At 34.8% G+C, this 26402-nt stretch overlaps 1 non-coding gene across 1 annotated transcript; it reads left to right on the top strand.

The window, feature by feature from the left end:
* The first annotated feature begins 23738 nt into the window (after positions 1-23738).
* Positions 23739-23843, top strand: LOC111822707 (U6 spliceosomal RNA). The gene has a single exon (XR_002825833.1). It is a non-coding gene; the product is annotated as a U6 spliceosomal RNA (small nuclear RNA).
* Positions 23844-26402: the final 2559 nt, after the last annotated feature.

Below are 26402 nucleotides of genomic sequence, written 5' to 3'. Positions count from 1 at the left end.
CTTCCCAGAGAACTTTATGTGCATTCCTATTTTAATTCTCTCAAACAACCCTCTAAGATTAGTTACTATTATTATTCTCATTTTACATATTGGAAAAGTGAGATTTTGTAAATTGCCCAAGGTCACATATTTTTTAAAAGGCAGATGTACAAGTTCTAATCCCTGGAACCTATGAACATGTTATCTTACATGGAAAAAGAAACTTTGTAGATGGCACTATAGTGAAAGACAATGACATGGGGAGATTATCCTGGATTATCCAAGCGGCACAATCTAATCACACAAATCCTTAAAAGAGGAGAACCCTTCTCATCCCAAAGACATGTGACAGTGGAAGCAGGATCAGAGATTCCACATTGCTGGCTCTGAAGATAGAGGAAGGCAATCATAAGCCAAGGAGTATGGACAGCCCTTCTAAAACCTTGAAAAGGCAAGAAAATGGGTTCTCCTCTAAAGCCTCTAGAAAGAAACGCAGTCCTGCTGACACCTTGATTTTAGTCCAGTGAGGTCCATGTAGGACTTATATAGAACGGAAAGATAATAAATTTGTGTTGTTTTTAAGTTACTAAGTTCATAGTAACTTGTTATGGCAACAATAAGAAGTACAGAGCCTGAGGCTACCTTTTCAGTCTGTGTCCCAAGACACATTTGTTATTGCTTATGATAAAATGATTTCAAAGGTTTTTTAATGAAACAACCAAAATAAGCACAGGAATATATGTACTGATTCTTTATTTTGGTAAACATTTAGTATATTGAACAACAAATTCAAATATTGACTGAAGACTTGCCTCAAAATATCTTTACCTATACCTGCTCATCCTATTACTTTAGAGGGAGATTTATTCGAACTGAAAAAATAATTACATTGTTTAAGCTTACCTAGAGTTTTGGTAGAATACAAATAATATTGATCCATCTTCTTTTTTCTATCAACTACATGATATTTCTGTTGTTTACAATGTGGATAAAACATATTACTAACATATATAAAGAAATATAACTTTTATATCATCCTGGTTCAAATTAGAATTTCTCAATTTCTCTTTTCATCCCCTGCTGAATATGTGCTAATTTAGATAGAGTGCCAATGTGATATGTAATCTTATCCCGACTCTTATGAAAACTCTGTAGTATTATGTCAACTTTATAATTAGTCCTATAAAAGTGATTGTTCCATTGTCCTAGTAATATCAGATTTGCAGACAATATTCTAATATTTTGTTTCATGAGAATGATAGATCATAGTAACTACTTCCTTCTAATAACTTTCACCAGAAGAAAAACCTGGACTAGTTAGTCCACATTCAATAGGAAGGTGTCATGTGTTATATAATATTTTACTCAAGGCAAATTTAAAAACATATCTGCTGACAGAAGTAGTTACAAGCACAACACCAAAGTACTGAATACTGGCCTTTACCTTTAAGCTAAAGTACTTCTTTAAAATATCCAAGGAATCCAGAAGCTTATAATAATAAGCATGTGACTAATATGTGACAAAGGTTACACTTTTGCAAAAAAAGATTTTTTTTTTTTTTAGTTTTTGTGCATATGTTTGCAAGTTCTTAAGTCTACAAAACATAATTATTTAGAGAAATATGGGGGGAAAACTCCATATCCCACTCCACTTAAAGGATCATGGAGCCAGAAGGTGCCTCAGAAGGTGAGCATGAGCCACAGGAAAAAAAGCCTGGATCAAAGCCGTGTCTCCTCCCACATAGCCCAGCAACCACCACATAGTCAGCAATGTCCAGCTCCACCACAGAGATGGGAGGTTTACTTCGGATAAATTAAACTTAGAGGATCTATACTTAGGCACCCCTGGAGTGGTTGAGTTGGGAGAGAGGTCGAAGCTCAAGAGTGAAAAGTTGGGCATTAAAAAAATCTGCATACTGAAAGGAGGGGTCCCAGACTATTTCCCCTTGTCCTACTTCCAAGAAGACTGACAAACAGATTTACACTCTTCAGGCAGGGGCCCAAATGACTTTAGGAGGGAAGAATTCTGTACGTATTGATACTGGAGGTTGCCACAGTGAAAATGCCTCCTTCCCCACACAAAGCCCCCAACCAACATTTCAGTGGCAAACATATGAAGAAGCAATAATCTTCATATACTCTGATTGGAATACAATTGGCACATTTTGAAAGATTATTTGGCAATATTATAAATTCTTAAAAACATTAGACTTTGACAATTCAACATCTAGGAATATATCTCCACAGATATACTCCCACAGATACAAAAAGATAAGCTACTAGGACATTTACTGCACCATCATAATATTGACTATAATAGCCAAAAAACGAAACCATCAGAGGAGTCCATAAATAAGGGAACTGGTAAAAATAAGGTATGGTGCATTCACACACGGGAAAAAGAATGAAGTAAATTTTTATTTCCCATCAAGTAAAGATGGTCACAGCATGTTGTTGCATTAAAGAGAGAGAGAGAGAGTTACAGAACTGTATCAACTGCTTACTTAAAAATGTCTACATGCAAACAAAATTTTGAACAATGGCTACTTGTGAGGAATCAGAAGGGGGATGAAGGAGACTTACTTTGTCCTTTATACAATTTTGTATTCTTTGGATATAGTTTCAGTGAGCATGTGTTAATTTAACTTAAAAATTAAGGTGCATATAATTGCCTAAAAGAAATGTGCTTTTGTTCCTCTGTCTGGATAACTATAATGGCTGAAAGACTTTGAGTAAGCAGTTCTCTCATAATTCTAGGGCCAACTACAATGCACTCTCTAGCATCTGCCAGAATCTGAGGTCTCACAGAAATCCACCAGTTCTAATACCACCACCATTCAGCCTTTCAGCTATTTCATAACATACCAATTAGCAGACCATATTTTCTTTCTCTGTGCAGCAGATGGTGTCAGAGACAGTTTGCAAGACTTCTGCCTTCCAGAAAAATTTGATTCAGCTTGACTGGCCTCATGAATTGGTTGTCAAGGGATAAAATGAAGACAAAAAGAATATTATGATTAGACTTTCCAGCTGATGAACATACAGTAATCAAATTATTCCAGCCATCATACAACATTTTCCTACATGCTCATGGAAAGTTCCACAGGAGAATGGCCATATTAACCAGCCCTGTGGGAACAGGGAGCCCAGGCTCAATTTACTATGATTTGTGTTGATTTTTACTAACAACATTGGCATTATAAAACAAATCATACAATATTGAAATATTATACCTGATTTGATTCAGTAGGTCTTTTAAAATAATTTACAATTAGAAAGTGAAATTGTGTTTGCATCAGTTAGAAATGATCATCTACATTTCCTAATTTTATATTCTGAACACTAACAATTTGACTTTTGGATTTCTATATTAGCCAGGGTAGGCTAACTGCTGTAACAAACAAATCCAAAAAAACGTATAATGGCTCAAGCACAAAATAAATTTTCTTCTTGCCCAGTTAAAATAAAACATGAGTAGATGGGCAGCTTTCTCTGAAGTAGTGATTCAAAGATCCAGGATCCTTCCTTCTTATGACTACACAACCTTCAATGTGCAACTTTCAGGGTAACAGGGCTTTGCCACAACAAGCTGCCAAAGAAGAAAGCCCTAGTATGGTGTCATGCAAAAGTAAGTTGCTTATACAATTTGTTTACATTGGGATACTTTAAGGAATGAAAGGCTCACTAACCAGTCCTGACAACAGGTGGAATCCATAACTGTCCTAAACACACTAAGATGTATGATCACCCTATGCACAGGAGGTTTTATGGACCAGGCCTAGGAGAGACGTACATCACTCCTACTCACATCCCATTGGCCAAAACTTATCACATGACCATGCCCAGCTACAGCTGTAGACTAAGAACTATAGACTCGGCATGTACCCAGGAAGAGAAGGATGTGGATTTGATCAAAGCTAGCCACTAGTCTATCTGCTACCCTTACTTTTGCCATACTTAATTATGCAAATATTCTACCTAAAAAGACTCACTTAGTAATATTGAGACAAAAATCCCTGTTCTCATGAGCTTATATTCAAGTATGGGAGACAGTGACAAGCAAATAAACCAGTATATAAACTACACAGTGTCAGATATTTATACATTTCATGAAATAAACAGTAAATCAGGAAGAAGATAAAAAGTAAGTAGGGAACTTTTTAGATAATCAGGAAAAGTCTTACTGAGATGTGGAGCAGAAACATCAATGAAGCATGAGAGGGAGCTGTTTTAGTGTTAAGGAGAAGAACTTTCCAAGCAGAAGGAATAAAAATCATATGTCTTTATAAAGGTGTCAAAGTATTCAGTCAAAAATATTTCCCTTTGTGTTTTAGACAAGTCTAGTGAAGGAACCCAGGTTGCACAGTGATTAAACCACTCGGCTGCTAACAGAATGTCAGGAGTCGGAACCCACCGGCCACTCTATAGGAGAAAGATGTGGCAGTCTGCTTCCGTAAAGATTTACAGCCTTGGAAACCCTATACGGCAGGTCTACTCTGTCCTAGAGTTGCTATGAGTTGGAATCGACTCGATGGTGGTAAGTTTTTTAGTAAATAGTGAATCATGAGTATCACTACCTACTATGTCACGTTTTCAAGATATCTTTCAAATAAAATGTTACTTCACTTTTTTCAGCCTCTCTAAGAAATTATAACTGAAATTTCTTTCAGTAGAAGCTCACTACAATAGAGTACCTTTTTTTCTGGATTTTTAAAAGAAGTAACTTATGAAATTTTCCCTTCTCTTCATTACTTTCAGTTGTAAGTAACTGAAATCCAACTCAAATAAGCTCATGCAAATGAGGGGGTGTATTGGTTCACTGAACTATAAGAAATCTCTATTCAGAAGCTTTTTCTCTCTATCAACAAGAAGCTCTTCATTCCTCCTCTTTGTTTCTGTCTGTATTGACCTGGTTTTTCTTACTTTGGATGTCTTCTTCCATGTCCGTGGAGGGAGGGTGATGTGGCTTACATTATCAGTTATTCAGTTTCAGGCTTACATTATCCTATCACAGCAATCCTAAAGGATCAGGAGGACTTCTTACTCCCTGGTTCAGTACGTAAACATAAGAAAGGGCTCTAATTATCCTTTCTTGGGTCACATGCTCCCTCCTTGGACCAATCACTGTGGCTGGGTGATAGCAGTTCCATCAGTTGGAGTGGTTAAGAACTAGTTTCCCAAAGGAAGGGGAGTGCTGTAACAGAAGAAGGGGGAAAAGTGTTGCTCATCATTACAAGTGCTGGTAATTACAGGAAAAGTACCAAGTATTGCGCATCTTTGTACTATGTGGTACAGACATCAGAATCAGGTGGACTTGAGTATCAATCCTAATTGTGTGACTTTGTTTGACTTTCCACAGTGTGACTTTGGACATGTTGGTAAACTTATTTAAGCTTAGTTTCTCTGTCTATTAAATGCAGTATCTTGACCCCACCACTGTCTCAAATTCTGAGTTCATCTTTCCATTCTCTTACAGTCCAGAAAATGAAATAATCAAACATTTGTTAGAACTATACCTATACAAGATAAGTAGGTCTTTTCTAAGCACATCTCCCCTATGAAGAAAACTCAAGAGTTTTAAAGACGTACTTTTAGAAACCTATTTTAATCATTTAGAAGCCTTACTTTGGCTTATTCCATGATCCTAAATTGTCTCTGGATTGCTGAGATTATCAACAAAGTAACCTCTGGTTAAGTTAAATGTAATGGTATTCAAATTTTTTTAATTTAAATAATTTAGTTCTATACGTATGTGTACAATGTTTTAAAAGATATTGTGGAAAAATAAAAATATGAAAAAAACTTGTAACAGGAATTCGAAATATTATATTTGAATTAAATCACTCAGCAATGGTTATTACCATTCTCATTTAGGAAATCATCGCTGACATATACTCTTAAGTACTCATTTAGAGCTATTTTTTCTTCTCAAAGTTGAGAGCAAAAGTGACTAATTTATGTTTTCACCAGATTAATGGGAAAACATACTCCCTCTGACTTGGAAACACAATCTTGAGAGGACCATTTTTCCGAAACAGCATCAGCATATTTCTCTCCACTATTACCAAGTATACATTTGATGTTATTTTGTCAAAGTCACAACATAAATCTAGGTTCCGTAAAGTGATAGAGTCACCATAGGAAGTTCTTTTTACCCCATTCCCCAATCTCACCATCGTCAAAGGCAATAAAATTTGGTGCTTTGATGTTCAAGTAGAGCATTATTCCTCAACAAAGACAATCCCCCAAGTGGTATGATTTCAAGAGTACTAATCGTCCCACTCACCATGCTCAGTGATACCAGAAATTCTATAATTGGAGACTTATTTTATTAGCTCAAGTTTTCTTATCTGTAAAATTGTAATACAGTCATAAGACAGCTATTGCTATGAAAAGTTAGAATTTAGAAACTTGAATCCAAATCCCAACTTTAGTATCTGAGTCTCAGTTTCCTCATCTGTGAAATGGAATTGCACCTACCGTGAAGAGTTGCAGCAGTGAACAAATGATGTGAAATTGTTTTTCAAAGTATAAAATTCTAAATAAATATTAGACATATTTAAAATAATATTAATAATAAAACATTTTTTAGCAGTTCCTTAAGCCTTTTAGTATAAACAGGTTTTAGATCTTTCCCTAAGAGTAACTTTTGAAAGGGAAAGATTCCTGGGCCCTGAACACTTAAGACAGGGATAAGGAAGATAAGCTTTGCAGCAAAGAAAATTCAAACATAGGGGAGCCTAAAGACACCAGAAGACAAGTAATTCTTCATAATTCTATCTAGTGTTGGCAGTGTCTCCTTCCCTATATATATAAAAAACACAAATACTCAATCATGCAAGGTTAAGAGGCAAAGATTCTCTCCAGCACCCTCACAAAATTTAACTACAGCTAATTTAAAAAAAAGTGCAAGTTCAGAAGCAATTTATAGTATATATTAGAACATCCATTTTAACAGGTGAACTTTGTGCATTAGTAAATGAAGAAATTAATACCAATAAATTACTTTAGATACAGTATTGTCATCTGTGTGCCATACTAATTTACTACACTAATTAACTTGCTGTCCCACACCAAATCAACATACCCTCTCTGGGATGAACTCATATTAATGTGGACTATACATGACCTATCCAGGGCTTCAAAGCACTTCATTCCAGCTCAAACCCCTGCTGAGAATGTGCATTTCCACTCCAGATATGTTGTTGTTGTTGTTGTTAGGTGCCATAGAATTTGTTCCGACTCAGAGAACCTATGCACAACAGAACAAAACACTGCCCTATCCTGTGCCATCCTCACGATTGTTGCCATGTTTGAGCCCACTGTTGCAGCCACTGTATTAATCCATCTCATTGAGGGTCTTCCTCTTTTTCTCTGACACTCTACCAAGCATGATGTTCTTCTCCAGGGACTTGTCCGTCCTGATAACATGTCCAAAGTAAGTGAGACAAAGTCTCGTCATCCTCCCGTCTAAGGATCATTCTGGCTGTACTCTTCCATTCTCATTTAGTAAATCATCATTGGAATACACTCTTAAGTATTCAGTTCTTCTGGCAGTCCATGTTACGTTCAATATTCTTCGCCAACATCATAATTCAAATGCATCAACTCTTCTTCAGTCTTCCTTATTCATTGTCCAGCTTTCACATGCACATGAGGCGATTGAAAATACCATGGCTTGGGTCAGATGCAATTTAGTCCTCAAGGTGACATCTTTGCTTTTCAACACTTTAAAGAGGTCTTTTGCAGTAGATTTGCCCAATGTAATGCATCTTTTGATTTCTTGACTGCTGCTTCCATGGGTGTTGATTGTGGATCCAAGTAAAATGAAATCCTTGACAACCTCAATCTTTTCTCCGTTTATCATGATGTTGCTTATTGGTCCAGCTGTGAGGATTTTTGTATTCTTTATGTTGAGGTGTAATTCATGCTGAAGGCTGTATTCTTTGATCTTCCTCAGTAAGCACTTCAAGTCCTCTTCACTTTCAGCGAGCAAGGTTGTGTCATCTGCATATCGCAGATTGTGCGTCTTCTTCCAATCCTGATGCCATGTTCTTCTTCAGATAGTCCAGTTTCTCAGATTATTTCCTCAGCATACATACAGATTGAATAAGTAGGGTGAAAGAATACAACCCTTGTGTCCATATTTCCTGATTTTAAACCACGCTGTATCCCTCTCTTCTGTTTGAAAAACTGCCTCTTAGTCTATGTACACGTTTCTCATGAGCACAATTCAGTGTTCTGGAATTCCCATTCTGCCCAGTGTTATCCATAATTTGTTATTATCCACACAGTCAAATGCCTTTGCATAGTCAATAAAACATAGGTAAACATATTTCTGGTATTCTCTGCTTTTAGCCAAGTTCCATCTGACATCAGCAATGATATCCCTCATTCCATGCCCTCTTCTGAATCTGGTTGGAATTTCTGACAGTTCCCTGTTGATATACTGCTGCAACTGCTTTTCAATGATCTTCAGCAAAATATAAAAAAAAAAAAAATTTATTGTGCTTTAGGTGAAAGTTTACACCTCAAGTTAATTTGTCATACAAAAATTTATATACATATGGTTTTGTGACATTAGTTCAATCCTCACAATGTGACAGAACACTCCCCCTTTCCACCTTGGGTTCCCTGAATTCACTCAACCAGTTCCTATCCCTTCCTGCCTTCCCATCCTGCCTCGTGACAGGAGCCATCCGTTTGGTCTCATGTATCTGATTGAACTAACAAGCACACTCCTCACACGTATTATTTTTTGTTTTGTAGTCCTGTCTAATCTTTGTCTGAAGAGTGGGATTTCAGAATGGTTTTAGTTCTGGGTTAACAGAACAGCTAGGGACCATAGTTTTGGGGTTCCTCCAGTCTCTGTCATACCATTGGGTTTAGTCTTTTTACATGAATTTGAGTTCTGCTCCATACTTTTCTCCCACTCCGTCTGGGACGCTCTGTTGTGTTTCCTGTCAGGGCAGTCATTGGTGGTTGCTGGGCACCATCTAGTTCTTCTGGTCTCAGGCTGATGCAGTCTCTGGTTTACGTGGTCCTTTAGTTTCTTGGGCTAATATTTTCCTTGGGTATTTTGTTTTCTTCGTTCTTCTTTGCTCCAAGTAGGATGAGACCAGTTGATGCATCTTCGATGACTGCTCGTAAGCTTTTAAGATCCCAGATGCCACTCACCAAAGAGGGATGTAGAACATTTTCTTAATAAACTTTGTTATGCTAATTGGCCTAGATGTCCCACAAAACTATGGTCCCCAAGCACCAGCACCAGCTACTCTGTCCCTCAAAATGCTTGGATGTATCCAGGAAACTTCTTAGCTTTTACTATGTTCCAGTTGTACTGACTTCCCCTGTATTGTGTATTGTCCTTCCCTTCATAGAAGTTGATCCTTGTCTACTATCTAATTAGTGAATTCCCATCCCCCTCCTCCCCACCGTCGTAACATCAAAGAATGCTTTTTTTGTGTGTTTAAACCTTTTCTTGAATTCTTATAATAGTGGTTTCATACAGTACTTGTGCTTTGTGACTGACTAATTTCACTCAGCATAATGCCTTCCAGATTCATCCATGTTGTGAGATGTATCTCAGATCCCTCATTGTTCTTTATCGTTGCATAGTATTCCATTGTGTGTATGTACCATAATTTGTTTATCCATTCATCTGTTGATGGGCACCTAAGCTGTTTCCATCTTTTTGCTATTGTGAAAAATGCTGCAATGAACGTGGATGTTCATATGTCTATTTGTGTGAGGGCTCTTACTTCTCTAGGATATATTCCTAGGAGTGAGATTGCTGGATCGGATGGTACTTCTATTTCTAGCTTTTTAAGGAAATGACAAATCATTTTCCAAAGGGGTTGTACCATTTTACATTCTCAACAGCAGTACATAAATGTTCTAATCTCTCCGCAACCTCTCCAGCATTTATTATTTTGTGGTTTTTTTGGATTAATGCCAGCCTTGTTGGGGTGAGATGGTATCTCATTGTAGTTTTGATTTGCATTTCTCTAATGGTTAATGATAGTGAGCATTTCCTCATGTGTCTGTTAGCTGTCTGAATGCCTTCTTTGGTGAAGTGTCTGTTCAGATCCTTTGCCCATTTTTTAATTGGGTTATTTGTCTTTTTTGTTGTTGAAATGTTGCAGTAACTTGTATATTTTAGAGATGAGACCCTTATCAGATATGTCATAGCCAAAAATTTTCTCCCAGTCTATAGGTTCTCTTTTTATTCTTCTGGTGAAGTTTTTTGATGAGCATAAATGTTAGATTTTTAGGAGCTCACAGTTATCTAGTTTCTCTTCTAGTGTTTTTACATTGTTAGTTATGGTTTATATACTATTTTTGCCATGTATTAGGGCTCCTAGTGTTGTCCCTATTTTTTTTTTCCATTGATTGTCAGCAAAATTTCACTGCGTGGGATATTAATAATACTGTTCAATAACCTGTTCATTCTGTTGCATCACCTTTCTTTGGAATGGGCACAAATATGAATCTCTTCCAGTTGGTTGGTCAGATAGCTGTCTTCCATATTTCTTGGCGTGGATGAGTGAGTACTTTCAGTGCTGCCTCTGTTTGTTGAAACATCTCAGTTGGTATTTTGTCAATTCCTGGGGCCTTGTTTTTTGCCAATGCCTTCAGTGCACCTTGGACTTCTTCCCTCAGTACCTTTGTTCTTGATTATTTGCTGACTCCTGAAATGGTTGAACATCGAACAATTCTTTTTGGTACAGTGACTCTGTGTATTCCTTCCATCTTCTTTTGATGCTTCCTGCATCGTTCAGTATTTTGCCCATAGAATCCTTCAATATTGCAACTTGAGGCCTGAATTTTTTCTTCAGTTCTTTCAGCTTGAGAAATGTCGAGTGTGTTTTTCCCTTTTGGTATTCTAACTCCAGATTTTTGCACATTTCATTGTAATACTTTCCTTTGTCTTCTCAAGCCACCCTTTGAAATCTTCTGTTCAGATCTTTTACTTCATCATTTCTTCCAATCTCTTTAGGTACTCTAAATTCAAGAATAAGTTTCAGAGTCTCTTCTGACATCTCCTTTGGTCTATTCTTTCTTTCCTGATATACTGAATCAGAATCTACAGTTTAACAAGATCCCCAGGTGATTCTTATGTATAATAAATTTTGAGAGCCACTGTTCTAATAGTGGTTCTCAGAACAGGTCCTTAATCAGCAGCATTAGAATCACCTGGGAACTTTTTAGAAAAGCAAATTATTAGCAGGGATTCGAACTGGAATAAACTGGTTAGAAGCCTTGGATCTACCTTACCTCTTTATAAGTACAGGCAGACCCTGGGTTACAATCATCCAACTATGGACAACTTGTACTTGTCCTTTAATGTTTGCAAATTTGCCCTCACTTTGAAATGATTGAACGAAACCCTACTCATAGCAAATTCTTCATCACAGTCACCTTCACTTGCTGTGTGTGCAGCTTTTAAATCATTGAAAAGACTTCGAGCCTTTTCTTGCACTAAAGTAAGGCTAAGTAAGAACCATTTGTACCTGTTCTGAGTTACCAAAAAATTCTTCAAGACGCACTCAGGAGTGGATCACGTAGTGATCTGGGGACTGCTCTTATTCTTCAGTATACAGACAGATGTTTTCAGGAATTTATTTATCATGCAAAATTTTCATTATACAAATTATTATTTCGATGTATGTGAAACCATTTTTTTTATTTTTAACATTTCTAATTTAAATGTCATCCATCCTGTGTATGGAGATTCTCTTTTTTACTTTTATTTTTTTATGGATGCAAGAAACAAAGGCATTCTGAACCTGCTACAGGGATCAAGAGGGATTTCAACAAAAAAAAAAAAAAAAAAGAAATCTCACAGAATTGAAGAGTAAGACGTAAGACATACCATAGCCAAGCCTCATGGGAACCAGAAAAGAATTAGGGATTAAGGATGCTTTTTATGTCTCTTAGAAATCACAGAGTTTCTTTTAACTCTGATTCTCTTTTTTGTTGCATCTTACTTGGTTCTATACATGTCTTCTATCCTCTTTTTCTCAACTTACTCATTTGAGTTATAGCTCAGTGGCTACTCAGCTGAGTCTGTGACCTTTCAGGTCAAGTGCGTGTGACAAACTGATCACAAATACTTAGTTCAAATTCCTGGAGAAAAATTCTGAATAACCCAGCCTATCCTAATGGATAATTTTGCCTGAAAAAAAGTTGTTTGTCAAGATAAAACCAGTTATGGTCACAGGAAGCATATGGTAGAAACATGGCCACCTAGCTATCAAAGGGATAACAGAGTCAGTCCATTAATAAAAAAGCATGATACCCTTCCAATTTCAAAAAGTAGAAGAAATCTAGAGCCCCCTCTTCTCTTCTTAGAAGTTACCTAAAATTAATAAGAAAAATAAAACATGGAAATACATATCACATCTTCAAAAAAAAATCAGACACAAATGAAACCACAAATCAAAAAATGGGTGAAATCACTTCAAAAAACATTAAATATCAAATAGGGTTTGTGAAAGCTTGGAGGAAGAGTACCTGCAGTTACTAACTTCAGGAAAAGCATGATATTGAAGGTTAAAGGGCCCCCTTCAGGTATAAACTAAAATTCCTTATTTCTAATAATGGGAAGGGATGAACAGATTGGCAGTATGAGCTTTCAAGGAAGCAGTTTGGTTCTGAGAACAAGGGGAGTCGTTCTGGAAGACAAATCACACAGATGGGTCACACTTGCAGGAATTAGTATGTCAGTGAACAACAAAGGAAGAAGAAAACAGCATTATGACAGACCCAAAGCTTCATCTCTCCTTTGTCTGGGAAGAAGTCAAGGCTAAAAGAACGCATACATAAATCCCAAGGCCATAGAGAAAATTCTTGCTTATCTGCAACTTAGCTCTTGCATCTTCCCTGTATAAAAATCTTGCATAGCTGGCCTAGAAACAACACGCTTTGTTCAAAGATGAGTGGTCAAAAGGACTCAGCACAGGATATTTATGACTCTACTTGAGAAAAGGAGATATCAAAGACTCTACATGAGAAAAGGAGGTATCAAAGACTCTACATGAGAAAAGGAGAAAAAATAATAATAATAAAAACAATAATAGAAACTTTAAAAAGCAAAACTTACTCACCAGAAAAATGTTTCCATGGAGCAAATAAAAATTGTGACCAAAGACAACACTAAAAAACTAAAACAACAAAAATAAAGAAATGCCACTGGTAAAGCTCAAGAAGGAGCAAGGAAAAAAATGGAAATATCACAGGAATGATGATACAATTGGGAGTAACATACCCATAAACATACATACACAGAGAAAACAATAGACATGCTGAAATAACAATAAGGGAAACAGAGTATAGGTAGAGAAAAAAGTAGAAAATTTAAAGGGAAATAAAGCACATTAAAAACAATGTTCTTGTCATTCTTATAGTATCAAACATACAATTTAAAGCTGATGAATTAAGTAGAAAAGTGATAAACATATACAAACACACACTGAGGATTATAAACTCAAGTAAATTCATGTGGTAAAGGAGAAAGAAAGGAAGAGGATGAAAAGAAAATACATTGATCTTATCATTGATTGTAGTAAGAAATCAATAGAAACTCTAAAAAATAGAAAATTTGAATAATTGTATAGCAGCATGGTTTTAAAGGTAAACCCTATAACAAAAATACAAACCTTCCAAATTATCAGAATAAACACACTAAAGATAAAAAACATACAAATTGGTTAGCAGTCAAAAGCTTAACCACTGCACCACCGGGGCTCCCCTATAGTTACAGACTTTAAAAATTAAGACTAACATATATAAATTATAACAAAAATAAAAGGCAGACATAACACCAAGTATATTTGCCATATTTATAAACGCAAAAGGATAAACTCATTTTTTAAAAGAAAAGTATTTTAAAAGAATTTTAAAAATTTCAGATAGGATCAGAAAGAAAAAACAACTCTAGGCTATATATAAAACACACTTCTAAGATAATAATTCAGAATGGCCAAAAATAAAAGGCTGAGAAAAGTTAAATACATACAGTTTAATAACATACAATGTTTAATGTAGAGTAAAAACTATCAAATGAGATAAAGAAGGGCACTGTTATTGTTTCTTTCCTTAAATAGCACAATTCACAATGAAACCATTATAAATATATACGCGCCAAATAACATATTATCCGCATACATAAAGTAAAAACTACGTAAAATACAAGAAAATACAAAATTAACCTTATTAATAATAGGAAGTTTTAATCACCATTCTTAGCAGGTGATAGATCAAGTGGCCAGTTCTCAATAGAATAAAATTAATTAATAAGGTAGAATTAAATAATAGATAGCAACCCTAGAAACAGATCATACACTTTTTTTTTATTGCACAAGTTCAACTGATTAAAACAAAACATACATTAGGCCTCAAAAACTACTTTAATGCATTCCAAAAATAAAGCTACTTATTTCATATCTAACACAAATATAAGTTCTAGATGGATCATAAAATAGCTAACATGTTTTGATAGCTTAATATATGCCAAAAACATATTATTGAATCACTTACTCCTCATAACATCCCTATGGGGAAGATGCTGCTGTTATATCCATTTCACAGGTAAGGAAATTAAAATACTGAGAGAGTAAGTAATTCACCAAAGTTATGCAACTATTAGGTAGTAAAACAATTGAATCAGACCATCTGGCTCCAGTTCTTGCACTCTTCACCATCACGTTCCAAAAGATTTAACTAAAATATCTACAAGTAAGAATATAACTGTAAAAGTTCTATAGGAAATCACTAGTAATTTTTAAAATAATATTAAACTGAGGAAGACTTTCTATGTAAGACACAAAGCCCAGAAGCCTTGAAGAAAAGATTGATAAAGCTAACAACATAAAAATTATTTTTTAAATCTGCATGGTAAAATCACCAAAACCAAATTCAAAAGACAAATGAAAAAGGAGAAAAATATTTGCAACTTATACTACAATGGGTTAATTTATTAGGAGGTATTAAAATCGGTAAGAAAATGACCAAAACCCCAATAATAAAATGAGTAAAACAAGACAGACAATTCACAAGGAAATATAAATAATATGATATATAAAAAGATGGTCAGCCCCACTCATTATAAGAAAAGGCAAATAGAGCAACATAGGAGAAAAATAGAAAGCAGCAAGAGGAAGAGGGCAAATGGAAAGGCAAGGAAATACTCAAAAATTCAGCAATTATACATCTAATATAATACAACATTTATTCTCATATTAAGAATTTAGTAGATCTTCATTTTGCCTTCCTCTCGAAGCTTCTCGTTCATGCACACTTCAACAAATATGTGGCTAAAGTCCATCACTTGAACTGTTCACAAAGTTTATGCAAGTTTCTTAACCCCTAAGTTATAAACACTGATGTCAGAAATTAACTAATCCAAATTGTACAAATCTCAAATTATTTACAGATAATTGTTATCCATTCAATAGAAGCTCATTCTTTGGTTTAAAATAAACAGCAACAATGACAAAGAGCAACAATAACAAGCCCTCAGGAGAGGGGAGAATCTGATCTCTAGAGCTGACACATAATATTATTTAAAATATCCAATTTTCAACAACAAAAATTAGGAGACATGCAAAGAAACAATAAATTATGACCCACACTTAGGAAAAAAGCCAGCAATAAAAAGTCTGAGGAAAACCAGATATCAAACATACTAGATTAAGACTTTAAATTAGCTATTATAAATATATTCAAAGAACTAAATAATGTATAAAGAATTACAAGAAAGTATGAGAATGATGTCTCACTAAAGAGAGAATACCAATAAAGAGAAAAAGAATTTTTTTTTTAAAAAGAAGAACCAAATAGACATTATGGAATTGAAATGTACAATAAGTAAAATAAAGACATCACTAGATGGGGGTTCAAGAGCTAATTTGAACTGGCAAATGAAGAATCATCAAACTTGAATACAGGTCAATTGAGTTGATCGAGTTTAAGGAACAGAAACAAAAAGGAATGTAAAGAAATGAACAAGCCTAAGAGACCTGTGGGATACCATCTAGCATACCAACATACACATAATGAAGTCCCTAAAGGAGATGAAAGAGGAAGAAAAAGGATTTGAAGAAATAATGGCTGAAAACTCAGCAAATTTGATGAAAAACGTTCATCTGCACATCCGTGAAGATCAATGAACTCCAACTAAGACTGTATCAAAGAGATTTACACCTTGGCACATCATAATCACATTCTCAAAATCCTACAACAAAGATTCTTGAAAGCAGCAAGAGAAAAGTTGGTCTACAGATTCACCACAATCTCTTATCAAAATTCCAGCCACCTTTTTACAGAAATTAACAAGCAGATCCTAAAATTCATATGTAAATGCAAGTGGCCCATTATAGTCAAAACAATCTTGAAAAAGAACATAGAAAAAGCACTCACCCTCTCCGATTTCAAAACTTACTATAAAGCTACCATAATCAAGAGTGTGTGGTACCAGAATAATGAAAGAAACATAGATCAATGGAATAGAATTCAAAGCCCAGAAATAAACCCACGTGTCTCTGGTCAACTGATGTTTGACAAGAGTTCCAAGACCATTCAGTGGAAAAAGAATAGCCTTTTCAACAAATGGTGCTGGGACAACCGGATAGTCATGCAAAAGAATAAAGTTGGGCCCTTACCTCACATCATGCACAAAAATTAACTAAAAATGGATTGTCAGCCTAAGTGTAAAAGCTAGAACTTGAAAACTCTTAGATGAAAACATAGAAGTAAATCCTCTTGACCTAGGATTAGGCAGTGGTTTTAGATAAGACACCAAATACACAAGCAAAAAATTAAAAAATCAGTTGGACACAATCAATATTTAAATCTTTTGTGCCTCAAAGCAGACTGTCAAGAAAATAAAAAGACAACTCACAAAATGGGAGATAAATATTTAGAAATAATATATCTTATAAAGGACTTATATCCAGAATATATAAAGAACTCATATATTAAAAGACAAATAACCCAATTAAAAATGGGCAAAGAATTTGATCAGACATTAGTGAAGATGTATAAATGGACAATAGGCACATGAAAAAATGTTCAACATCACTAGTCATATAGGGAAATTCAAATCAAAACCACAATGAGATGGTACTTCACACCTACTAACCAAAACCAACCCACTGCCATCAAGTCAATTCCAACTCACAGTGACCCTGTAGGACAGAGTAGAACTGTCTCATAAGGTTTCCAAGGCTATAAATTTTTATGGAATCAGACTGCCACGTTTCTCCTGTGAAGCAGCTGTTAGATTCAAACCACCAACCTTTCAGTTGGCAAAGATGCAGATAGTTGGACCTTCATGTATTGCTTGTGGGAATGTAAAATGGTGCAGCTGCTTTGGAAACGAGTTTGGCAGTTTTTCAATGAGTTAAATACAGAGTTACCATATGACCAGCAATTCCACTTCTAGGAATATATCTAAGAGAAATGAGAATATATGTCCACACAAAACTTGTGTGTTCATTGCAACATTATTTATAATAGCCAGAAAGTGGAAACTACCCAAATGTTCATCAACTGATGAATGGATAAACATAATGTGGTATATTCATGCAATAGAATATTATTCAGCTATAAAAAGAAATGAAGTATTGATATATACTACAATATGTATGAATCTTGAAAACATTATGCTAAGTGAAAGAAGTCAGATGCAAATGGTCACATATTGTAGGATTCCATTTATACGAAATGTCAGGAATAGTCAAATCCATAGAGACAGAAAAATAGATTAGTAGTTGCCAGGAACTGGAGGAAGGAGGAGTGAGAGATGACTGCTCATGGGTACCAGGTTCCGTTTTGGAGTGATGAAAATGTTCTGTAATTAAATAGTAGTGATAGATGCACAACTCTGGGAACATACTAAAAACTGTGGAATTCTATACTTTAAAAATATATTTTATGATATGTGAATTATATCTCAATAAAACCAGTATTAAAAATTAAGTATATAACCAATTAAAAATTAAATAGAAGAGTTGGTAGGTAAGTTACGCAGTTTTCCAAGATTTTTTTAATAAAGTGAACTGAAAATCTGGTCTAGAACATACATTTTTTTCCTAATTAGGTTTTTGGGTTTTTTGTTTTTAATGTGGGGAAAAAATCCTTCTTGCTTTCCAGTTGCATTTAAATTTATTTACTATAAATATCTCATTTTTCCAATTCAAAGAAAAAGGAATAATCATTCAGATTTTGAAATTATAGAATAATGCAATGGTATTAAGTTTTAAAAAAAAAATCTGTGCTACATTTTAAAACTATTTGGATCTTCTTTAAGTCAGTTGGAATAAATTTTAGTTCACATTCCTTTGCTTTCTAAATGATTAGGATAGAGGTTAGAAAATTAAGTGCTTTACCCAAAACCAGGGAAAGATCATTTTCTATTCAGGATTAATATTCAGGCCTCAGAAGAAAATTACAGACCCATTTTGTTAGAACTAGTGCTTCTTTGTCCTCTAATAAAAGCATGTTTGGAATAGTACATATTTTCCTTCACTTACAAAAACTAATATTTTAAAATAGATAGACTGATCATACGTGATTTTATTTCCTCATATTTACCCATTTCATGCAAAGAATCCTCATATTCTTTTCCAAATAATTCCTGAAAAAAATCTATATACACATTGGCAGTCAGTGTAAAATGCTAAACAAGAAGAAATGAATGAGTAAAGGAATAAATGAACAGCTAATTTGGATGCAGAAAATTACTTGACCAAACTCCATTAGTACTAAATAAAAAAAATAAAAAAAAAAAAACCAAACTCATTGCCCTTGAGTCGATTCCAACTCATAGCAACCCTATAGGATACAGTAGAACTGCCCCGTAGGCTTTCCAAGGAGTGGCTGGTGATTTGAACTGCTGACCTTTCGGTTAGCAGTCCAACGCTTAACCACTGAGCCACCAGGGCTCCCTCAGTACTACACAATTCAAAAGAGTTGCGGCGAAAATCCATTTTTAAACAGTTCTTATCAATAAGTTTATTTTTTTTAAAGCCAGTAAGTAATCTATGGCCTTGAAATATATGAATTACTAGAAGCAAGTAAGTTCACTCTCTGAATCCCCTTTTTCCCTAACTGCTGTGTTTACTCAGCAAGTCAACAGAAAACTTTAAAGAGAATTTTTATAAGCAACAGCAGGCCAAGCATTTCCTATACTAAACTCTCCCCAAACTTGCTTCTGAAAGCAAGCGTTCCTGCTGAACTAGTTTTCCTTAACAGTTAAAAAAAGTAAGTACATCGGCAGTAAGCTTGGTTCTTAAGCTGCTGAAATGTGGCTACCTCTGGATTTATTCTGGTTAATTTTTATTCTGTCAGAAAACTGGAAATATAAATTTTGGTATAATTAAAGTATAGAAAGAAAATTGGAACACACAACTATAAGAAATGTCTACAATTTGTAAAGAACAATGAATAAAAGGAAAGAAGGAGCTTGTTTACATGCCAAGTTTTCTCTCAAGTTAATGGAAATTGTTGAAAAGAATATTTTTCTTTTATCCAAACTTATGCAAGGAACCTTTTGGGAAATATACCCAACCTATAAGCCAACACATCTCCCTTTTTCTAAGACAGTGGTTCTCAAACTCAGATGCCCCATAAAGCATTTGTTTATGAGAGTACTAACTATCAAAATAGAAATTTAGCATAGTAGAAATTAAAACTGAAAAATTATTAAAATATTTATTCAATAATTTATTTTAAAATAACAATAATAAACCTAACATATGTTTACATTAATATAGGGTTTTTATGTTTGTAAAAAGTAACTATATTTTCCAAAACAAAACAAAATAAAATTACTGAGAACAGGGGCATTGTTTTGAATTTTTGAAAATCTCTTTAATGACAGGCTTACTAGAAGACAGATGGAATCTCATATGTACTTCTGAATTAAATCTTGGGTAAACTCCCCTATATAAACCAGACAGAAAAAATGGAAGAGGCAAATAACATACATCTTAGTAGCATCATAAATATAGTTTTGACATCACAGACCACCTTAAAGTGTCTCAGGGATCCCAGAGGCCTCGAGACCACACTTTGAGAATTGCTGTTCTAAGACTTGCTCTCTTCCCCACACCCAACTCACCACAACCAATTCAGAGGGGAAAGCACCTGACAGAGTTGTGGCTGCTGTCTGAACCTCTCCATGTGTTCATAGTTGACTAGTTGAGTGGTGGATAATTAGCCAAGAAGACTTAATCCAATTCTCTTCCCTAGAAAAATGTAAATGGTAGAGAGAAAATAAATTAGTTTCTTATCTAGCTAAATGTGTAATATATAAATATAGAAACTATATGGTAGATATTTTCAGTGTATCCTATAGATTGTATAGGAGAAGAAAACATTTTGTAGAGAGAAAAAAATCAGGCAAAGAATAGAAAGAAGTAGAGACCAAATCAGAGAGCACCCTGATGACTTAGCATTGCTTGGTTCAAGCCCTTTGAAGCCTTCACGTCTTTTGCTACAATGCAATACCTTTGAATTCCTATAATACAGTTCCCCTTTGTGTGTAAATTTCCTCAGGTTGGTTTCTGATATCAAGCAGACTCCTAATTAATACACAACAACATACCCTATAGCCATAATTCCTTTGAAACAAACAATATAACCCTAAAAGGGCATTTAGAAGTCCCCGGGTGGCGCAAACGGTTAAGCACTCAGCTACCAACTGAAAGGTTGATGGTTCAAACCCACTTAGAGGCGCCTTGGAAAAAAAAGCCTGGTGATCTACTTCCAAAAGGTCGCACCCATGAAAACCTTATGGAGTGCAGTTCTACTCTGAAACACATCAGGTTACCGTGAGTTAGAATCAACTCGAAGGCAACTAGCTTGGGTTTTTTCATTTTGTATTGTGAAACAGCTCTAAGTTGCAATTTTTGAAAAATACATTATTTCCTTAGACCTAGCATTGGATTTCTTTCTGACACTCTCATAAGCAGAAAGCTGAACACTTAGTCTAGCACTCATTGCTTTGGAATTATGTAAATTATGTCATCCCTGATGGTCATCTTATGTGCCCTCAAAAAAAATTTTTTTAAATCAACAATTATTTTCTAAAATATAAAGGTTCACCTGATGTATGAGAAATGGTAACATAAGATTAAAACTCAATATAGGATTAGAACTCAGAAGCAGTTACGGTGGGGATTAGATATGGTCACGTTAATATGAATTTAGCTCTAATCTGAAGGCAGGAGCATGAATTAAACGACAACTCTTCTAGAACTGGGGTGATAGGTACTTATTTTTATGGTTAACAAGGTTCTTTTAAAATATTTTCTTGAGATAAGTAGTATTGGTTGACTATAACTTTATTTGCCTAGAGCTGTGCAAGTGTTTCCTGAACATTATCATTTAATTCTCACAGCAATCCCATGATGAAGATAATTATCATTCTTTTACAGACGAGAAAAGTAAAGTTCAGGAATACCACCTGTAATTAAATCGTTTACAAATAATAGAGAGGGAATTTGAACCTATATAATTAACTCCAAAATCTGTACTTTTTCCTGTAAACCATATCAAACTCATGGTTCTTATTTTATAGGCTACTAGAAGTTTGTATAATTTAAATATTAAACTCAGTTGAGGACTATCAAGCCAATAAAAAACAAAGCACACATAATCTTAAATAAATAATATGCTGCTTGGCTATATTTTCCACCACTCTATTACCTTACAAAGAACCTGTTCCATGGCAAGCAATAATTTTTTAAATTTTTTTAATTTAATAATACAGTATGTGGACTTAACTAATTGCTGGCAAAACATTAATGCAATCAGATTAAGAAGGGAGTATACTGAAATTTTCAGACAACTGTTTTCCATTGGGTAAACTTTTGCTCCCCTCACCATAAATTATAATGAAAGTCCTCACTCTTCATTACCATTTATATCTAAATGTCTTTTCTGACAATGACTCTTGAGAAGACAAATATGAGATACCATTCAGATTCTATTATAGCTTATTGAGAATATTTCACATCAAATAATATACTAGAAATTTTACATATATCGTTTCATTTACTTCTCACCACAGAGGAGGAGAGTAAAGTACAGAGACAATAAAAAAGTTTCCTTAAATTAATATGTGAGTAATTATAGATCCAAAATCAGAGCCCAGGTTTTCTAAGTCCAGTATGGTTTCCAGTGGTGCATGCAACCAAGGAGTATACAAGATGATCTATTGGTATGGAAAAAAACATATTAAAACTTCCATTTATATTCATATATATTTTTATTTTTTAGTTTTGTTTTGACTTATAAAATATATTAGTATAGTACAGAAATTATATAACTTAAATATATATTTAATGAGCGTATATAAGCAAAAATATATTATTATGGGGGACATGATCAGAATACTTCATTATATCACACTGCCTTTTAAAATTTTTTTTAATATTTTATTGTGCTTTAGGTGAAACGTTACAGCTCATGTTAATTTTTCATTCAAACATTTATACTCATATTGTTTTGTGACATTGATTGCAATCCCCACAATGTGACAGCACACTCCCGTACTGCGTTTTTATGACACATTCTCTCCAAAACATACCCTGACTCCCAAACATACAATATGCATGCCTATACACACAGAATTGAGACAGGAACATTTTAGAATCTTTGCCTACAGCCAATAGTTGCTAAAACTCAACAAAGACAGATCTTGTTCTGTCCTTTCATAAGTTGATTCCGACTCACGGTGACCTTATGTATGTCAGAGCAGAACTGTGCTCAGTAAGGTTTTCAATGGCCGATTTTTTGAGAGTAGATCACCAGAACTTTCTTCCAAGGCATCTTTGGATGGACTTGAGCCTCTAGCCTTTCAGTTAGCAGCCAAGCACAACTGTTTGCACCACCCAGGGACTCCTTTCATAAAAATAAAATAGGAAACCCTCTGCCTGGAAGTCCTCGCTCTAGACTTCTCCTCTGAGCTTTCAATCATAAGCACCTTTTTGTTCAGGCTTGCTATGCCTTCACCAACATACATGTCTAGTTTCCCCATTAGAAGATCAAAGATAGTTCAAGAAGGACTAGCTGGGACCCAATATACATAATATGTATGTTAGAAATAAAAGAAAGTTTGAAGAAAACAAAGAAATAGAAGAACACTTACTTCAGGTTATTTCAGGAGCCTCTTCTATCAAACTAATTTGGACCAAATTCCAGAAATTAAAAATATATATATATATATATATATATACATATAGAAAATCAGTGGGAAATATTAGAAACAGACTCATCAAAATCTTTAAGAAATTTCTGGCACAGACTGAACAGCTGATTAAAGTAAGTTCCTTTCAGCTCTGTTAAGGTGCTAAAAACAGCAATAGCCAATTAGAGAGGAGAACGTAAGTGGACTGGAAAGTAACCAATGAATTAAAACAAGTGGCAGAATATTGTCAGAAAAAAAGAAAAAAGAATATGAAGGAAAAGGTAAAAAACTTATGTCAGTTCAAATTGAACAGCCTATTCATAGTAACAAGCTTTATTAAGGCTAAGAAGGGAAAGAACTTCCAGTGCAGGCATGTCTGTTTAAACCATCCTCAAATGTAAATAATAGCTAATGCTAACAGTGTAAACAGGTAAGACACTGAAAAAGCTAAGAATACAGCCCAGTGGACCAATCTCGGAATCCAACAGTGATACACTTCTAAGAATCTAATCAGCACTTTATTATATCCACTGCTATTGCAAGATAATAAAATAAGCCAATAGTTCTTGTTTTGTCAGCACACATGCTAAAACTGAAATGATACAGAAAAGATTATCATGACCCTTGTGCAAGAATTATATACACGTTCTTAGTGTTTCATATTTTTCTAATCTTTTCAAAAAGAAATACAGAGAGAATAAACCAGAAACTAAAGAGACTGGTTACCTACCGGGGATCAGTGAGAGCAGATTGTGGAGAGATTATGGAGAGGGAGTGAGATTTCTCTGAGTATATATATCTATAAATAGTTTTGACTTTATGAACCATGTTCAAGTTTTATGTACTCAAAAAATGAAATAAAATAATATTTCTAAAAGATGAGACTAAAACCTAAAATAGAATATAAATAGAAACAATATAACCTAACTATATTTAGAATTTAAAAAGCATAATCACACTTCAGGGGGAAAATTAGAACTAACCTGAGTAACTTTTGAACATAGTACTTTGACTATATACTCTGAGTCTAAAACCAAAAAAAAAAAAAAAAAGAAAATCTGTAAACAAATATTTAACTCTAGTTAGAGTTTGTTTTTGATAGCAGTAAAAGCTAGCAATTCTGAAACTAGCTTCCAAATATTGTAAGATTGAACAAATGATTAAATATAGAGAGGATTGAAGAAGCTAGAATTCTCATTTTGGGGGAAGGCTTTTACATATATGAAAAGGGGAAGGCTAGAATGAATCCTTTGGTACTGAATTGGAATGAAAGTTGCCAGTATAAACTCATGGGTTTTGATACAGATAAATACATGTAGAAAGATAGAGAAGTATATACATATAAATAATAATATATATAATAAAGATTACTGTCCTGGAAACCCTATGGGACAGTTATACTCTCCCCTATAGAGTTACTATGAGTCAGAATTGATGGATAGATAGATTAGATAGATAGATAGATAATAGAAAGACAAACAGACAGATATGTTGTTGTTAGATGCCATCAAGACAGTTCTGACTCGTAGCGACCCTGTGTACAACAAAACAAAACACTGCCTCGTCCTGCACCACCCTCACAATAGTTGTTATGCTTGAGCCCATTGTTGCAGCCGCTGCATCAATCCATCTCATTGAGGATCTTCCTCTCTTTTGATGACCCTCTACTCTAGTATAATGTCCTTCTCCAGGGACTGGTCCCTCCTGAGAACATGTCCAAAGTATGTGAGATGAAGTTTCACCATCCTTGTTTCTAAGGAGCATTCTGGCTATACTTCTTTCAAGACAGATTTGTTTATTCTTCTGGCAGACCATGTTATATTCAATATTACAGATAGATTATATATACATATAGATAGATATATCTTAGCTTTGTCTTCTCAAAGAGCCTAGAATCAAAGATACCCCAATAGCAATGAGCACACTGTAAGCTCTAACACTAGTTTCTAAAGACTATTCCCCACTAAAACAAACCAGGCTCCTTGTAAATATAGTTTACCCTACTATTGGGGCAGGGAAAATAAAAGACTAGATTGGAACACTTGTAGTTCTAGAAAGTAAAATACTGCTCAAAGTATGATGGAAGCATGTCAAAAGGCCATAGAAGCAGATCTGAAGGGTTTCTACTGGACAAATACGAAACCAACTGAACATCAAAATAAGTAATGATAGTAAAAAAAAATCTGTCTTAGTCATCTAGTGCTGCTAGAACAAAAATACCACAAGTGGATAGCTTCAACAAAGAAAAATTTATTCTCTCACAGTCTAGTAGGTTATAAGTCCAAATTCAGGGCATCAGCTCCAGGCGAAGGCTTGAACTCTCAGCTGTGGTGGAAGGTCCTTGTCATCAGTCTTTCCTTGGTCTGGGAGCATCTCAGCAAAGGAACCTCAGGTCCAAAGGATGCGCTCTGCTCATGGCACTGCTTTCTTGGTGGTATGAGGTTCCCAATTCTCAGCTTGCTTCTCTTTCCTTTTATCTCTTGTAACATAAAAGGTAGTGCAGGCCACACCCTAGGGAAATTCCCTTTACATTTGATAAGGGATGTGACCTTAGTAAGAGTGTTATACAATCCCACCCTAATCCTCTTTAACATAAAATTAGAATCACAGAATGGAGGACAACCACACAATACTGGGAATCATGGCCAAGCCAAATTGATGCACACATTTTTGGGGGGACATAATTCAATCCATGACAATAACCATGGAATAAAAACAATACTTGAGTCTATACTGGTTGTTATGGATTAAATTGTGTCCCCCAAAAGATGAGCCAGAATCCTAATCCCTATACCTGTAGATATAATCACATTAGGAAGTAAGGGTTTTCTTTGTTATTTTAATGAGACCATATCAGTGTAGGGTGTGTCCTAAACCTTATCATTTCTGAATTATAAAAAGAGCAGATTAGTTAGACATAGAAGCAAGCACATACAAAGGGAAGACAGACACTATCTGACAACAATGTCGAACACTGGAGGCAAATGAATCTACAAACTCAGGAATTCCAAAGATTGCTGGCTACTAGAAATTGAAATAGAAAAAGAAGGACTGCCCCCTAGAGCCACACGCTGAATTTGGACTTCTAGCCTCCTGAGTTGTAAGAAAATAAATTTTTGTTCTTTAAAGTCACCCACTTGCAGTATTTGTGTTAGAGCATCACTAGGAAACTAAGACACAGGTATAAAAGCATAAATTAGTACCATATTTTTACACAAATAACGCA

Source organism: Trichechus manatus, unplaced genomic scaffold (genome assembly GCF_000243295.1).
Source record: "Trichechus manatus latirostris isolate Lorelei unplaced genomic scaffold, TriManLat1.0 scaffold00196, whole genome shotgun sequence".
Lineage (NCBI taxonomy): Eukaryota > Metazoa > Chordata > Mammalia > Sirenia > Trichechidae > Trichechus > Trichechus manatus.
Note: the sequence above shows the minus strand (reverse complement) of the source record. Positions and strands in the feature narration are given on the sequence as shown.